At 33.9% G+C, this 12,709-nt stretch overlaps 1 pseudogene; it reads left to right on the plus strand.

Annotated features, from left to right (window-relative positions):
* Positions 1-1,308: 1,308 nt before the first annotated feature.
* Positions 1,309-2,501, plus strand: LOC107019365 (annotated as a pseudogene).
* Positions 2,502-12,709: the final 10,208 nt, after the last annotated feature.

A 12,709-nucleotide genomic window follows, 5' to 3' on the forward strand; every position in this document is an offset into this window, starting at 1 on the left:
TCACCCTTGAAAATGAAGTGATCACCTATCTCCTAAGTGAGGTGTATGAACAATCCCATGAAATGCGCTATACTCAGATAAAATAAGAGCAAGTGCAGAATCAGTACACAACTATCATGTATTGGTAGGATCACACGGCTATCTCACTAATGTACATAAACCAGCTGTCACAAAATCATAATACAAGCTAAATATCAGCATATTTTATAGTATTAGAAGAATCAATATCACAATTCACATGTTTCATCACATAGTGGTTCCTTTCATAGAACCCATATTAAAAAAATTATCATGCCGAAATGTGGAAATCTCACTACACCATTTTAGGCCTACGACTACACTAAATCTGAGCTATGCTTGAAAAGTGTTGCCTAAAATAATATTGGGAACACTTTTTAAATGTAGCCTAATTTTTTAAATTTTCACAACGATAATATTGGCAACACATATAAAGTGTACCATTTAATGATATAAACTACACTTTATAAGCGTTGTCATAGTATGAAATAAATGGCAACAATTATGTATATATAAGGTCACACTTTTAAAGGGTCCTATTTTTATAGTTGTTAAAACAACACTATAGAAGTGTGGCCCCAAAAAAAATTAATAAAACATTATTAAAAACTTTTTTATTTGGGAATTGGAAAACAAATTGGGGTTTGGAACACAACGCTGAAGAGTAGAACACAATACACGTTCTTTCCTATATGAAAAGGAACAGAATTTCTCTTCTCCAAAACATCAAATCGAAGAGTAGAAGCTAGAGATCGAGGAGAGGACACTCAATACTGAAGAGCTGAGCTGAAAATTAAAAGATATGAGTTGATTCTCTTCTCCATAATCGGAATAGCTGAGTTGAGTTGAGCTAATGCTGATGAACTGGGGATCGATCGAGGAACTGAAGCGTAAGTACCAATTTCATAAAGCTAAAATGCCTTTTCACTCTCTTCTAATCATCTAGTACTAAAAATAGTCAATTAATTGAATTTTTGTTTTTTGTTTAGAATTAAATGATTAGTTTGGGATTGTTAGTGCTTAAAATTCAATCTAGTGTAAGAAATTGAAAAAAATCTGAATGTCAAAATTATCCCTAGGAATATTATGCTTAACAAAAATTTTTCTTTAGAGATAAAAGTAAATGAAGACATTATTGTAAACATGGGTAAATTTTGAGAGGATTAAAGAGAACTTCTGAACATACCTTTCTTTGCTAATAAGTTACATTCTACGATTATTTTTAAAAAAATATTTCGATAGTTTTAGTCTGGTTAATTGATTATCATTCCTTTTTTGCTTAATTTTTGACTTGATACTCTTGATCTGGAGAAAATCCCCATTGAAGAAGTGTTTGAACACCTGAGATGTTCGCGAGAGGGTCTGACTTCAGACGATGGAGATAACAGATTTCTAATCTTTGGACCGTAAAAGTTGGAAGAGAAAAAAGAAAGAAAAATACTGAAGTTCCTCTGGTTTATGTGGAATCATCTGTCATGGGTTATGGAGATGGCGGCTATCATGGCCATTGCACTAGCTAATAGAGATGGAAAGCCCCGGATTGGAAAGATTTTGTTAGTATTGTTTGCTTGCTGGTGATCAATTCAACTATCATATTTATTGGAGAAAACAATGCTGGATATGCCTCTGCAACTCTTATGGCTGGACTTGCTCACAAAATGAAGGTTCATAGAGATAGGCGCTGGAGTGATCAGCAAGTTGCTATTCTAGTGCCTGGTGATATTATAAGTGTCAAGTTGGGAGATATTGTTCCTGTTGATGCTCGTATTCTTGAAGGTGATCCTTTAAAGATTGATCAATCTGCCTTACATGAGAATTTCTTCCCGTAACAAAGAACCCTGGAGATGAAGTTTTCTCTGCATCAACCTGCAAACAAGTTAAACTTTACGTTGTAGTAATTGCCACAGGAATTCACACTTTCTTTGACAGGACAACACACCTTGTTGACAGTACAAATAATGTTGATCATTTCAAGAATGTGCTAACAGCCATACGAAACTTTTGCATCTTCTCCATTGCTATAGTTATGCTGGTTGAGATTATTGTCATGTATCCAATCAAGCACAGGAAGTACCGGGATGGAATTTACAATCTCTGGGTGCTCCTTATTGGTGGTATCCCATTGCTATGCCTAATGTGTTGTCATAAACTATGGCTATTGGATCCCATAGGCTCTCCCAGCAAGGTGCCATCACCAAGAGAATGAGTGCTACTGAAGAAACGCCTGGAATGGATGTGTTGTGCAGTGACAAGACAGGTACCTTGACTCTTACAAGTTGAGTGTCGATAGAAGCTTTGTCAAGGAGTTTTCTAAGGGAGTAGATAATGAATATGTGCTCCTCCTCCTTAGTTGTTACACTGTCTTGATTTGTACTATCAGTGCATGCTGCTTACAATTATTTGTTGCTCGTATAATTCCTCCACAACGACTGTTTAGGATAATGGTTGCTGCTGCATTATTACTGGTTTTCCTTCTAGGTTGAAGAGACTTTTGGCTATTCTTAAGGTTCATCGATGACTATACATTGCCATATGGAAGAAGATTCCCATAAAGAAATCTCTTTTTTGCAGTTTTACATGGATCCAAGTAAATTTGTAAGTAATAAAAATTTCTTCATATCCCTTTACAAATAGGTATCTCATGTACTTATATCATAGTGTGATTTTTTGGTTCACTTTTTATGTTTCATAGCTTTGCATGTATAGAAATATAACGAGCAGTACTTTTTTTTTATTTGAAAGCAAAATAAAGCTACAATATGCAAGTCTATCTTATAGCATTACTTTTCTAGCTATTGAAGTTGTGAAAGGGAAAAAAAGTAGTATTGAAGTTTGGTTGTTACTCTACCCCTACAATATTAAATGTTTCTATCATAGGTTGTGGATCTCCATGCACATTTTAAAGTAGCTCTAACTTTAGTTATCTCCATATATTCAAGCTAATAGTCATTTAAAAGGGATTATGATTTCATAGCTCTATATATCTGATCAATGTAATGTTTTTTGATATTCTTCAGTTCAATCAGATATCTTCAGGTTTTACTTTCTTACTCCTTCATTCTAAAGCCAAGTTAGTTTTTTCATGTGTATATGTTATCTGTTTTGTTCTCTTAATATATTGTACTAACTCTTGATTATTAATGAGTGAAGGACAATGATATATCTGCAAGTTATATGACTTTGACGTTAGATATTACATCTATGAGATTTGAAAGTGATAATATTATACTATTTTTCCATTCACAGGCGTATCATTTCATAATTGTTTCTGGAATTAAAGGGAGCACAGATCAAGATGCGTAAGTTTAAACTGTATTTTTCGCTCATCCTTAAAGAAAAAGTAAATAAGAAAATGAAAATATAGCGGCTGGTGTAGGTTCCTTTGAAGCTGGTGTAAGTATATGTTGAAACTACATTGTGAATAATCCCTTTTTGGTATGTGAGTTTGTTTGTTTTTACCATTATTATTTTTCTGATAGCTTACATGAAATGATTATTGAATTTGAGCTGGAGAAGATTCATCTATGTTGTATTCACTTCAATGTTAATCTCTTTGAAGCTCATTGTGAAATCATATTTTTGTGTATAAGAATGTTAACACTATTATTACAATTTCTTTTGGGATGTGGTTTTTTTTTATAAAATTCTTTGTTGTTCTGTTAGTTTTAGTCGCATAGGTATAGGGTTTGAGCTAGAATGAGTTCATGTATCCAATATTCACTTGAGTGCTAATCTCTTAAAAGTTTATTGTGACAATTCATTTTTCGAATTTGGTTTTTTCTATTCTATTTTTTCCTTCTGTTAGTTTAAATTACATGGGTTTAGAATTTTGGCATGAATAGGTCTTTTTTGCTTTTAATATTTTTGATGTTCTGATAACTTAAACGACATACTTCTAGAATTTGAGCAGGAAAAGGTTCGTGTATTAAACATTACTTTAATGTTAATGTCTTTAAACTTCAGTGTGAAAATCCAGTTTGGGATATGGTCTTTTGGATTTTACTACTCTTTTCAATTTTGTTAGCTTAAATGGCATAAGTATAAAATTTGAGCTTGAATGAGTTCATGTTCTAATGTAGTAATTCAATTGGAAGTGGATGTCTTTAGTAGAGTATTGAACATTGTCTTCTTTTTAATATCTATGATTTGATTCCTTTTATTTGCTGATTAATGTATTTTTTGCAGTTTAAATCACTTCAAACTTCACAATGGAAATCTCTTTCGGGATGTGGCCTTTTTCTTGCTTCTTATTTGTTGCTATTCTATTAATTTAAATGAGATATGTGTAAAATTTAGTTGAAATAGGTTGATATATTCAGTTAAGTGTTAATCTCTTCTATCTTCACCCTGAAATTCCCTTTAGGGATGTAGTTTTTAAATATTTTCTCCCATGTCTTTCCATTCCGTAAACTTAAACAACATAGCATAGAATTTGAGTTTGAATAGATTCATGTGTCAGTATTCACTTCTTTATAAATCCATTTGAACTTCCTTGTGAAGATTCATTTTCCATATGTATTTATTGGTCTTTTATCTTTATGGTTGTTTTGTTATCTTAAACTACATGATATATTGTTCATGACTAGTTAAAGTTTTCCTTTACAACATTACTGCTAGACTTTCTCATTCTGTTTTATTCTTTGCCTCTGTTTATGTGTAAATAAATGAAAACAAGAATAAGTTTATTTCGAAACTAATCCTATTTGGTTTCAGAGCTCTTGGTTGTCTTTATCTTGTCGTCTTTGCTTGAACCCTTAGTTTGTGATTAGTCACTGCTCTTATTTAGTTCTTCTTGTTGATTCCTTAGTGTCTACATGAATTGCTCCAACTTTGTTTTCTTCCTCACTAATGATGACGTCAAAAAGAGAAGTTTGTTGATTCTAAATGTGATCCTCTTCCATACACTGATGTGTCTACTGAGGTATTTGAGGCAGTGCTGCTAGAAGAAAATTGAGTCTAATTTGAGTCGGATACAACATTCTTCTGATATTACACATTAAGACAACTTATTTTTGCGAGTTTTTGAAATGCCCCTTTTATATTCCCATCTTCTATTTCGTATGCTTGCTACTCTTTAGCTAATCAATAAAACTCTCAGTATTTTTTATGCTATTGCTCTTTCCTTCTTGTTTTTCTGTTCCCAGAAAGCAACCGCAATCCATAACTCTCGTACTAATCGGTTGTTGCTTTATTTTTTTAATGTTGGTTATCGTATTTTATTCAGAATGTTGGTGTATATGTTGTTCTCTCTTGTTCTCTAATAGGTATAGCAAGGATTTGGATGTGTCTCTCACCATGCTCTTGGCTGATTTCTCGTATGAACCTCCATATTTTTAACTTTTTTTTCTAATTTGCATGCATCTTTGGCTTACTCGAGTACTTTTTGCTTCACTCATGTTAATTTAGGTGATTATTAGTGTGTTTATTTTAAAAAAACTACAAGAAGTTTATCATCATTGGTATTTACTATTTTAAGCGGTTTTTGAACGGCGAACAACAAAATCAGAAAGCTATATAATGATTTAGTTCGTGATTAGTCACAACTATCAATCATTTTCGAAGGACAACTTTAAATGATCTCCTGTCTGATTCCGTCAACATCACTATAATGTTGTTAATCAAAGAGTGAATCTTGAAGACATCCCCTCCAATTAATTAGAACGACAACCACAACTGTCTTCAAACAGTAATCATAACACTGCAACCTTTAACTCACACTCATCTCCCCTGTCAGTGACTTTCTTTCATTTATAAGAATGCTTCTTATTTGTCTTGATGTTTTTGCTTATAATTCCATTGCTAACTCTTCAAATAAAATGCACGCTACCATCACCTATGGAGAATCATAGTTTCATAGATATGATAACATCAGCTAAGACTGCACAGTAGATGATGAGAAGCAGACAAATTTTTTGTTAAGAAATAGTCACCTTCACAATGCATAGGTTTGTCTTGCCTAATTTTAATAATTGCATTTCTTAGTACTCTGGTTCTGTCATTTACCATCCAGAGGATTAACTAGCACAGTCTTCACTTAGTTTTTCTAGGCTGTTATTTGAGGCACAAGCTATCTTTCTAGAGATCATGTGGGCAAGATAGCTATATAAAGTTTGACTCTTCTGAGAGAGATATAAGCTCATAAATTTAATTGTAGATGGAGAACTACTTTGATATCTTGGAACTTATTTTGATAAACAGGGGTTTTGAACACCTACTGGCTGTTACTTCACAATTTTGAAATATTTATTCAGCAATAAAATAGAAATAATGAGGTTATGAATCCATTCTTTATTCAAGTAGTGTAAAAAGTACATCTCAGTAGTTTGATTTTATTTGAACAATATAGTAGGTAGTTTTCCAAGTTCCTTAGTAGTAACTACACTTTGCAAATTGAGCAATATTACCTCTAAACAGTAAATTGAGACTAACAAGATTAGTAACCTAGAGCAAGTAGTGAATAACAGGTATTTAAAGCATGAATGATTATGTAATCTACTGCAATCTGGACTTCTTGCCTTTTCAATAAATGTTCCAATATGGAACTTCTTGCCTATTCTCCATTGCAATCTTATTCGTGTAGGGAAATGGATGTGAACAATTTTGAAGTGGATGATGAAGTTTTTTTTAACTATTCTAAAAATTTGAATACATTATATTAGATTTTGTGAAATATATTAATTGGTGGAATATGTTGAACTATTGTGTAGACATTTAGAATATTGCCTTATATGTGCATGTACACAAGACATATTATGTTTTGAAGTTTATGGAAAATCTATAAATTACAATTACATATTAGCTAATTTAATGATCGATATTATTTATTGCAAAACAATAGTGGTGTATTTTAATTAGAAATTGTGGCATATAAATTGTGTAAGCATATGGGAAAAGACTACACTTCAAAGTGTTGTCATATATTCAATATTAAAGGCAAGACTTCATAATTGTTTGCAATATGGTAGCAAAGGACATGCTAAAAAGAGTAGCCGGTAAGGCAACGCTTTTAAGCGTAGCTATGAAGCGTGGCATTTTTGCCTTTAAGGCGACGCTTAAAAGTGTAGCTAATAAGGCAACACATTTAAGTGTAGATGTAAAAGTGTGGCCGTTTTGCCTTTTGGCAACGCTTTTAAGCGCAGCTGCCAAGGCAACACTTTGTCAGTGTTGCCTACACTCTAAAGTTACAGGGCTTTCAGCCACCACTGAAAAAGTGTGGATTAAAGTCAAAAAGTGGGGCCTTTTATCAAAGGCCACACTTTTTCATAGTTTAGGCCATACTTTTCTAGGGTAAAATGTAGTAGTGTCTGTTCGCATTTTTATGCCGAAACGTGGCAACCGACCCGAGTTAGCATGCTGAAACGTGGCAATCCGATCCAAGTTAGTCTAACACTCTTAAAGTCCAAGACTTAATATTGAGCCTCACATGAGTTTCTAAGGTTTGTAACTTTGTTTTAAGGTCAAAAATAATGTTTATGAGTCATTTAGGAAGTCATAGAATCAAGACGTAAAGAAACATCTTTGACGGCTAGAAACTAGTGAAAAAATGTGCTAGTATGCCTTAGACTATTTTACATGGTTTTAAGAGTCTGAATTGGATGAAATTTGGTGGAATGGTGTAACACTATAATAAGAAAATATATATGTTCGAAAATTATGGGTACGACTCCCTGAGGACGAACCTAGGGGTTCTTGAGGAGGGCCCTTCCATTTTAGCCAAAAGCTGTCAAAGGGCAGTGTGTACCTACGAGTTTCAGGCGACGAGGCGTAGGTGAATCAACTGGGCATCTATGACTCCGTCAACAAACGCTTAGACACTTTTTCAAAGTGGCCAAAAACATGATCTCTTAACTTATCTACGAATCTTCAAAACGGTTGGGAGGCATGGGCGTCGATTGACCTACAGACCGTAGGTCAAGGTCATGTAGGTCAATTCTACAATTTGATGCATGGTTTTTAGTTGATTCATTTAAGAAGGATGTTGGTTAGTTTTTTAATTAAGGGTTAATGGACATCTACTTATCTTAATTAAGTACCAACAGAAAGACCTAAGCCTAGTTAAACTAATCCAACACCTCACAATTCCCACAACCCAAACTGCTCTTCAATCTCTCTACTTTCTCTCTCAAAGAAGACTCCATAAAAGACCAAGGTGTAAGGGTTCTTGTCGAGAAACGAGGTAACTTTTCACCATCAATCTTCAGAGAATAACAAGGTATGGGAAAATTTCACCTTTGGGATTTCTTTCCCCAAAAGGGTTCTTCCAAAATTTATTTAAAAAAGATCTCTATATGAGTTTCTTCCTAATCAAAAATTGAGCTTCTAAATTTTATTTTTTATGGTTTATTTTAATCATTATAATTATATTTTGATGTATTATTGTTCAATTATGATGGTTCTTGACGAATTAACCTAGTATGAGGAATAGATTATGAATTGACCCAAATTCCCTTACCCTAAGTTATGAACTCATGTTGAATTTATTAGTATTGATGCAATTGAGTTAGTTGTTGTGTTATTTACTATTGAATGATGTTATTACACCTATTGATGGATTAAACTAAATTTGTTCAGGGTATTACCAATCATGATGGATTGTTTAAGGACAATTAGTAAGACTTTGTGATCTTGAACCTTTAATTCAATTGTGATGGCTTGTAGTCGGTGATGAAAACAATTGAAGTATGTCTTATTATTATATTAAGAAATTCTTGGTATGATGATGCAGTTGAAATGTCTTGATTATATGAATATGTGAGATTATGTTTAAGATGTAATGATATAATGTGTGTTATGAATTACCTATTTCTTTATTATGACATGATGATGATAATGTATTGATCTCACATATATGGGTTGTATTAAAGGAACATTTTCATGAAATTCCTAATGATCTAATGACTCTGAATATACAAGGGGTTAGTCCCCTATGTCCTAAACTAAGTTATGATTATTAAAAGGTGACTTAAAGTCATTTCAAAAAGTGACTGAAGCTTAGCACCGAGTGAACTATATGTGGGATGTGTCCCTTCCTAAAGTGGAAAGGAAGGTTCACTATTGTGCTCATGAGATTGGAGAATATAATGCAATAAGCATAAAGAGGGTCCCAAATATATCTCGTAGTTCTTGAACTATGTTCCCCCCACAGGAATACTAGCTAGTGGATCAATCTAAAATGATATGTTCATGTTTTTGTACTACCTTGTCAAGTAGTCCACCTTCTTTCAGTGTAGGGTTTCATGACACCGGATTTCACATTTAGCTCATGTGGTCTATATTTGTTAAGGCAAGTCTTCTCGAAACTAAAATGAAGCAATATGTGAACACTAACTAGTGTGACCTAAAGGGTTTGACTTAGTCTAGGTAGGGGTTTATGACTCTACCTATACATTGCACTAGTTGGCCTTGAGGGAAGTCTTGGAAGGTTGTTCTTATGTTTTATGATGCATTTGTTTACTTGACATGTTTATGATCCTATAATATGTTAGTTTCATTTATGAACATGCTATTAGTTTATATTCCAGATATGATGATGATTACTCTTAATAATATGTTATGTGAGTCTAGATATTGCTTATGGTCCTTTGTTAGGTTTAGTTGGTTATGTTAGGTTATGGGGCTTTACTTTGTAATTGCACTTGTGGACTTGATATTGGGTTACGTGTAATGGTCTTGCATATGTTGTAATGATGAACTCCTACACATGATTTGATGTTATAACATGATGTTGGAACTGGTTTGCTTATGTGCTCCATTATGCTATAGTACAAGTTGACTTGGTTATAGTTGGTGATGTTGGTCTTATGTTATATATGATTTTGTCTTAAGGAAAATGTGATTATTGGATTATAAGAGTTCTTTATAAGACATAAGGCTTTTCAAGTAACTTAGAATAGTTTTTAAAAAATGTCCCTTTAGTATGATTTCAAATATTTTATGTGCATATTTCCATACTTAGTACAAGTATGTACTAACCCATATTTCTATGTTTCTACAATTATGTAGGTTTCGGCCATTGAGCTTCTCGAAGGGTCATTTAAAGATAACTAAGCACTATCTATCTATTGAGATTGTTCTACTATAAAGATATTTATTTGTTATTTTTCCGTTGAAGACAACTTTTGCATATACCTATATGTAGCCTTTGTTGTAATGAAGTTAGGGCTATGCCCGAGTATTGTATTCAACTTATATAGTTTAAATGTGAGACTTATCCTAGACTTAATATGATATTATATTGTTATATTATGTATGTGACATAAAAGCAAAAGCCTATCTAGTGCTTCCTATGCGAGGAGTTTATGTAAACTCTATTTGTATTTATTATGTGTAAGCGAGAGGACTATGTAAACCTTAATGTTGAAATAAATAATTTCTTTTTGATTTTCCGCATATAAACCTATGAAAAGCAATGACGAATGCAAAGAGGTTAGTCGTAGTGCTCTTTGAGGATGACGACACCAGTTACTTTTAGGGAGTGCTCCCCCGGATGTGACAAACTTGGTATTAGAGCATCAAGTTGAATATCTTTAGGATCGATGTATCACTAAACCAAATCTATGTAGATTCTTATTCGTAATTGTGAAGCTTATGAATGAGAGACTATATTATGCTTAAGAAGTCCTCATTTTATTGTAATCCTATGTCGTGCCTCTAGAGTCCACTTTATGCATTATTTTCATCTAAACCTTTATTGTGGTAATAAGTGTCAATACTCGAAGAGAAGCTCCACGAAAGTCCAAGTAAGGGATTACTAATGCATGGGATCATGACAACCAAGCTCCTCTGCAAGATAATCAAGTCCCTTTACTGGAAGAAGTTGCTATGGGTGATCAAGTTCTGGTTGTTCCACCACTAATGAACGATGGAGATATAAAGGGAACTTTTCTCAATTTGTCCCAAGCCATGACTTCACAAGATAAATGTCGTATCTTTTCATTCAAAGCCATGACAACCAAAATGATCGGAGGTTGGACCTCGTGTGACACATCATGCTATCACTTTGGCATCTCGTTTGAGAGTCTTTACTAAGATGAACACTCCTATGTTCTACGGGTCAAGGAAGGATGAAGACCCTCAAGATTTCCTAAATGAAGTCTAGAAGAACCTATTTGCTATGGGTGTGACAATGGGTCAAAAGGCCGAGTTGGCTGCCTATCCATTCAAAGATGTGGCGCAAACTTGGTACACCCAATGGAGAGATAATAGGGCGATAAGAGGTGGTCCATTTATTTTTTAGATCTTCAAGAGAGATGTCCTTAATCGGTTCTTTCCTAGAGAGTTGAGGGAAGCTAAGGTGGAAGAATTCATCAACTTTCATCAAGGAGGTATAAGTGTACTAGACTACTCTTTAAAGTTCACTAAGTTGTCTAAGTATGCTCCATCCTTTGTGTCTAACACAAGGGATGTGATTTTTCATTCTCTTACATGAGTGTCCAAGGACATGGTGGGAAAATGTCATTCGACTATGCTTCGTGGTAATATGAATATCTTTCATCTAATTGTTCATGCTCAAAAAGTCGAACATAGTAGATTAAGTAGGAAAAAAGAGAGGACAAGAGGGCCAAGTCTTTTGAAAGTGGTTCTTCAAAGGTAAAGTTGGAAATTCAAGATAAGCCAAGATTCAAGAAGATGTTCTCCAATCAAGTCCCTTCCAAATTTTCCAAGTGTCGTGATTATAGGGTGTCTAACCATATGTCTCAAAAGGGAAGAGGTACTAGTTCACCAACAAAGAAGCCTACTTGTATAAAGCATGGCAAGAAGAATTGGGGTGAATGCCAAGTTAGGAAGGAAAATTTCTTTGGGTGTGGTAAAACTAGTCAGAAGGAGAGAGATTTCCCTAACATAAAAGGGTGAGACAAGAGTAGTGGAAAGCTCAAGCGAGTGTTTCTAATTTTGATGCTAGAAGAAAGAATCACTTTTATGCTCTACGCTCCAGGGGTTAACAAGAGAGTTTTCCCAATGTAGTAACTGGTATGTCACGCATCTTCTCGATAAATGTTTATGATTTACTTGATTCGGGTGCTACCTTGTCATTTTTTACTCCCATGTTAACTAGAGAGTTTTATATTTATCCCAATATCTTGAATAAACCTTTTATTGTGACTACCCCGGTAGGTGAGTCAGTGGTTGAGAAAAGTTTATACAGAAATTGTCCTATAATGTTGCCCAATACAGTTACTCATTTTAAATTAGTAGAACATGATATGGTATATTTATATATAATGCGAATGTATTGGTTGCATTCTTGTTTTGCTTCCATTGGTTGTAGGATAAGAGTGGTAAAAGTTTGATTTTCCTAATGAACCCATCTTAGAGTGGAACGGGGAAGTTCTATTCCTAGAGGTCGTATAATTTCTTGTCTAAAGTCTTGTAAGATTATCTCTAAAGAGTGTTTATACAACATAGTGAGATTCAATTATTAGGAATTTGAAGTTCCTCCCATTGAGTTAGTCCCCGTAGTGATGGAATTTCCCGAGGTCTTTCCTAATGATCTTCTCGGAATTCCTCCTGAATAGGAAATTGACTTTGGTATTGACTTGCTACCGGTCAGGAATCTCATTCCAATTCCTCCTTATCGGATGGCTCAGGGGAATTGAAAGAGTTAAAGTCTTAACTCAAGGATTTACTAGAATATGGTTTCATTAAACCTAGTATTTCCCCATGGGGTGCTCCACTACTAATTGTGAAAACA

The sequence above is a fragment of the Solanum pennellii genome, chromosome 5 (genome assembly GCF_001406875.1).
Source record: "Solanum pennellii chromosome 5, SPENNV200".
NCBI lineage: Eukaryota > Viridiplantae > Streptophyta > Magnoliopsida > Solanales > Solanaceae > Solanum > Solanum pennellii.